This window comes from Schistocerca gregaria, unplaced genomic scaffold, assembly GCF_023897955.1.
Source record: "Schistocerca gregaria isolate iqSchGreg1 unplaced genomic scaffold, iqSchGreg1.2 ptg000336l, whole genome shotgun sequence".
NCBI lineage: Eukaryota > Metazoa > Arthropoda > Insecta > Orthoptera > Acrididae > Schistocerca > Schistocerca gregaria.
The window spans coordinates 3,679,375-3,685,914 of NW_026061801.1; positions in this window are offsets into that span (position 1 = coordinate 3,679,375).

Here is a 6,540-nt window from a genome sequence, read left to right on the forward strand (position 1 = left end):
AAAGAGAAGAGCGGCCAATGTGACGATCTGGCTTTAAGTCGATTCGACAACAAATGACGATAACGAACGGATTTCTCAGGTTTTTACTACATATGAACACTTCTCACATTCTCACGTGAGACGCGGCTGCTAGACCTCCTATTATGCAAAATCTTAAGTTCCTAGCTCATGCCCAAGGCACCAAAGAAGGGTAAGAAGTCAACAAACGATACTTAAAACTTTAATTGTACTACTTCTTACTGGCTATTACATCAACTTGGAAGCTTCATCTGTGTTTTACTATGGTGCTTTTAGTGTCTCCGCAAACCGCAGCACTCGACATAGCTTTGCAGACGATAAGTACAACCGTTTCAGAGAGAAGAGCGGCCAATGTGACGATCTGGCTTTAAGTCGATTTGATAACAAATGTCGAACACGGACGGATTTCTCTGGTTTTTACTACATATGAACACTTTTCACATTCTCCCGTGCAACTCTGCTGCTAGTCCTCCTTTCATGCAGAATGTTAAGGTCAGAGCTCATGTCCAAGGCACCAAAGCCAGCTAAAAAGTCAATAATCGATACCTAAAACTTGAATGGTACTACTTCTTACTGGCTATTACATCAACTTAGAAGCTTCATCTGTGTTCTACTATGGTGCTTTTAGTGTCTCCGCATACCGCTGCACGCGACATAGCTTTGCAGTCGATAAGTACAACCGTTTCAGAGAGAAGAGCGGCTAATGTGACGATCTTGCTTTAAGTCGATTCGATAACAAATGACGATAACGGACGGATTTCTCAGGTTTTTACTACATATGAACACTTTTTACATTCTCCCGTGCAACTCGGCTGCTAGTCCTCCTTTCATGCAGAATCTTAAGGTCCTAGCGCATGTCCAAGGAACCAAGGGCAGCTAAAAAGTCAATAATCAATACCTAAAACTTGAATTGTACTACTTCTTACTGGCTATTACATCAATTAGAAGCTTCATCTGTGTTCTACTATGATGCTTTTAGTGTCTCCGCATACCGCAGCACGCGACATAGCTTTCCAGACGATAAGTACAACCGTTTCAGAGAGAAGAGCGGCCAATGTGACGATCTGGCTTTAAGTCGATTCGATAACAAATGACGAAAACAGACGGATCTCTCAGGTTTTTACTACATATGAACACATTTCACATTCTCCCGTTCTACTCGGCTGCTAGTCCTCCTTTCATGCAGAATCTTAAGGTCCTAGCTCATGTCCAAGGCACCAAAGCCAGCTAAAAAGTCAATAATCGATACCTAAAACTTGAATGGTACTACTTCTTACTGGCTATTACATCAACTTAGAAGCTTCATCTGTGTTCTGCTATGGTGCTTTTAGTGTCTCCGCATACCGCTGCACGCGACATAGCTTTGCAGTCGATAAGTACAACCGTTTCAGAGAGAATTGCGGCTAATGTGACGATCTGGCTTTACGTCGATTCGATAACAAATGACGAAAACGGACGGATTTCTTTGGTTTTTACTACATATGAACACTTTTCACATTCTCCCGTACAACTCGGCTGCTAGACCTCCGGTCATGCAGAATCTTAAGGTCCTAACTCATGTCCAAGGCACCAAAGTCAGCTGAAAAGTCAATAATCTATACTTAAAACTTGAATTGTACTACTTCTTACTGACTATTACATCATCTTAGTAGCTTCATCTGTGTTCTACTATGGTGCTTTTAGTGTCTCCGCATACCGCAGCACGCGACATAGCTTTGCAGTCGATAAGTACAACCGTTTCAGAGAGAAGACCGGCTAATGTGACGATCTTGCTTTATGTCGATTCGATAACAATGACGATAACGAACGGATTTTTAAGGTTTTTACTACATATGAACACTTTTCACATTCTCCCGTGCAACTCGGCTGCTAGTCCTCCTTTCATGCAGAATTTTAAGGTCCTAGCTCATGTCCAAGGCACCAAAGAATGGTAAAAAGTCAATAATCGATACCTAAGACTTGAGTTGTACTACATCTTTCTGGATATTACTTCAACTTAGAAGCTTCATCTGTGTTCTACTATGGTGGTTTTAGTGTCTCCGCATACCGCAGCACGCGACATAGCTTTGCAGACGATAAGTACAACCGTTTCAGAGAAAAGAGCGGCCAATGTGACGAACTGGCTTTCAGTCGATTCGATAACAAATGACGATAACGGACGGATTTCTGAGGTTTTTACTACATATGAACACTTTTCACATTCTCCCGTGCAACTCGGCTGCTAGTCCTCCTTTCATGCAGAATCGTAAGGCCCTAGCTCATGTCCAAGACACCAAAGCCAGTTAAGAAGTCAATTGTCGATACCTAATACTTGAATTGTACTACTTCTTACTGGCTATTACATCAACTTAGAAGCTTCATCTGTGTTCTACTATGGTGCTTTTAGTGTCTCCGCATACCGCAGCACGCGACATAGCTTTGCACACGATACGTACAACCGTTTCAGAGAGAAGAGCGGCCAATGTGACGATCTGGCTTTAAGTCGTTTCGATAACAAATGACGAAAACGGACGGATTTCTCAGGTTTTTAATACATATGAACACTTTTCACATTCTCCTGTGCAAATTGGCTGCTAGTCCTCCTTTCATGCAGAATGTTAAGGTCCTGGCTCATGTCCAAGGCACCAAGCCAGCTATAAAGTCAATAATCGATACTTAAAACTTGAATTGTACTACTTCTTACTGGCTATTACATCAACTTAGAAGCTTTTTCTGTGTTGTACTATGGTGCTTTTAGTGTCTCAGAATACCGCAGCACGCGACATAGCTTTGCAGACGATAAGTACAACCGTTTCAGAGAGAAGAGCGGCCAATGTGACGATCTGGCTTTAAGTCGATTCGATAACAAATGACGAAAACGGACGGATTTCTCATGTTTTTACTACATATGAGCACTTTTCATATTCTCCCGTGCAACTCCGCTGCTAATTTCCTTTCATGCAGAATCTTAAGGTCCTAGCTCATGTCCAAGGCACCAAAGCCAGCTAAAAAGTCAATAATCGATACCTAAAACTTGAATTTTACTACTTCTTACTGGCTATTACATCAACTTAGAAGCTACATCTGTGTTCTACTATGGTGCTTTTACTGTCTCCGCATTCCGCAGCACGCGACATAGCTTTGCAGACGATAAGTACAACCGTTTCAGAGAGAAGAGCGCCCAATGTGACGATCTGGCTTTAAGTCTATTCGATAACAAATGACGAAAACGGATGGATGTCTCAGGTTTTTACTACATATGAACACTTTTCACATTCTCCCGTGCAACTGCGCTGCTAATCCTCCATTCATGCAGAATCTTAAGGTCCTAGCTCATGTCCAATGCACCAAAGCCAGCTAAAAAGTCAATAATCAATACCTAAAACTTGAATTGTACTACTTCTTACTGGCTATTACAACAACTTAGAAGCTTCATCTGTGTTCTACTATGGTGATTTTAGTGTCTCCGCATACCGCAGCACGCGACATAGCTTTGCAGACGATAAGTAGAACCGTTTCAGAGAGAAGGGCGGCCAATGTGACGATCTGGTTTTAAGTCGATTCGATAACAAATTACGAAAACGGACCGATTTCTCAGGTTTTTACTACATATGAACACTTTTCACATTCTCCCGTGCAACTCGGCTGCTAGTCTTCCTTTCATGAAGAATCTTAAGGTCCTAGCTTATGTCCAAGGCACCAAAGCCAGCTAAAAAGTCAATATTCAAAACCTAAAACTTGAATTGTACTACTTCTTACTGGCTATTACATCAACTTAGAAGCTTCATCTGTGTTCTACTATGGTGCTTTTAGTGTCTCCGCATACCGCAGCACGCCACATAGCTTTGCAGACGATAAGTACAACCGTTTCAGAGAGAAGAGCGGCCAGTTTGACGATCTGGCTTTAAGTCGATTCGATAACAAATGACGAAAACGGACAAATGTCTCAGGTTTTTACTACATATGAATACTTTTCACATTCTCCCGTGCAACTCGGCTGCTAGTCCTCCTTTAATGCAGAAACCTAAGGTCCTGTCTCATGTCCAAGGCACCAAAACCAGCTAAAAAGTCAATAATCGATACCTAAAACTTGAATTGGACTACTTCTTACTGAGTATTACATCAACTTAGAAGCTTCATCTGTCTTCTACTATGGTGCTTTTACTGTCTCCGCATACCGCAGCACGCGACATAGCTTTGCACACGATACGTACAACCGTTTCAGAGAGAAGAGCGGCCAATGTGACGATCTGGCTTTAAGTCGTTTCGATAACAAATGACGAAAACGGACGGATTTCTAGGTTTTTACTACATATGAGCACTTTTCATATTCTCCCGTGCAACTCCGCTGCTAATTTCCTTTCATGCAGAATCTTAAGGCCCTAGCTCATGTCCAAGGCACCAAAGCCAGCTAAAAAGTCAATAATCGATACTTAAAACTTGAATTTTACTGCTTCTTACTGGCTATTACATCAACTTAGAAGCTACATCTGTGTTCTACTATGGTGCTTTTACTGTCTCCGCATTCCGCAGCACGCGACATAGCTTTCCAGACGATAAGTACAACCGTTTCAGAGAGAAGAGCGCCCAATGTGACGATCTGGCTTTAAGTCTATTCGATAACAAATGACGAAAACGGACGGATGTCTCAGGTTTTTACTACATATGAACACTTTTCACATTCTCCCGTGCAACTGCGCTGCTATTCCTCCATTCATGCAGAATCTTAAGGTCCTAGCTCATGTCCAAGGCACCAAAGACAGCTAAAAAGTCAATAATCGATACATAAAACTTGAATTGTACTACTTCTTATTGGCTATTACATCAACTTAGAAGCTTCATCTGTGTTCTACTATGGTGCTTTTAGTATCTCCGCGTACCGCAGCACGCGACATAGCTTTGCAGACGATAAGTACAACTTTTTCAGAGAGAAGAGCGGCCAATCTGACGATATGCCTTAAGTCGATTCGATAACAAATGACGAACACGGAGAGATTTCTCAGTTTTTAACTACATATGAACACATTTCACATTCTCCCGTGCAACTCGGTTGCTAATCCTCCTTTCATGCAGAATCTTAAGTTCCTAGCTCATGTCCAAGGCACCAAAGCCAGCTAAAAAGTCAATAATCGATCCTAAAACTTGAATTGTACTACTTCTTACTGGCTATTACATCAACTTAGAAGCTTCATCTGTGTTCTACTATGGCGCTTTTAGTGTCTCCACTAACCGCAGCACGTGACATAGCTTTGCAGACGATAAGTACAACCGTTTCAGAGAGAAGAGCGGCCAATGTGACTATCTGGCTTTAAGTCGATTCGATAACAAATGACGAAACGGACGGATTTCTCAGGTTTTTACTACATTTGAACACTTTTCACATTCTCCCGTGCAACTCGGCTGCTAGTCCTACGTTCATGCAGAATCTTAAGGTCCTAGCTCATATCCAAGGCACCAAAGCCAGCTAAAAATTAAATAATCGATACCTAAAACTTGATTTGTACTACTTCTTACTGGCTATTACATCAACTTAGAAGCTTCATCTGTGTTCTACTATGGTGATTTTAGTGTCTCCGCATACCGCAGCACGCGACATAGATTTGCAGACGATAAGTACAACCGTTTCAAAGGGAAGAGCGGCCAATGTGACGATCTGGCTTTACGTCGATTCGATAACAAATGACGAAAACGGACGGATTTCTCAGGTTATTACTACATATGAAAACTTTTCACATTCTCCAGTGCAACTCGGCAGCTAGTCCTCCTTTAATGCAGAATCTTAAGGTCCTAGCTCATGTCCAAGGCACCAAAGCCAGCTAAAAAGTCAATAATCGATACCTAAAACTTGAATTGTACTACTTCTTACTGGCTATTACATCAACTTAGAATCTTCATCTGTGTTCTGCTATGGTGCTTTTAGTGTCTCCGCATACCGCAGCACGCGACATAGCTTTGCAGACGATAAGTAGAACCGTTTCAGAGAGAAGAGCGGCCAATGTGACGATCTGGCTTTAAGTCGATTCGATAACAAATGACCAAAACGAACGGATTTCTCAGGTTTTTACTACATATGAACACACTTCACATTCTCCCGTGCAACTCGGCTGTTAATCCACCTTTCATGCAGAATCTTAAGGTCCTAGCTCATGTCCAAGGCACTAAAGCCAGCTAAAAAGTCAATAATCGATACCTAAAACTTGAATTGTACTACTTCTTACTGGCTATTACATCAACTTAGAAGCTTCATCTGTGTTCTACTATGGCACTTTTAGTGTCTCCACATACCGCAGCACGTGGCATAGCTTCGCAGACGATAAGTACAACCGTTTCAGAGAGAAGAGCGGCCAATGTGACGATCTGGCTTTAAGTCGATTCGATAACAAATGACGAAAACGGACGGATTTCTCAGGTTTTTACTACATATGAACACTTTTCACATTCTCCCGTGCAACTCGGCTGCTAGTCCTCCGTTCATGCAGAATTTTGAGGTCCTAGCTCATGTCCAAGGCACCAAAGCCAGCTAAAAAGTCAATAATCGATACC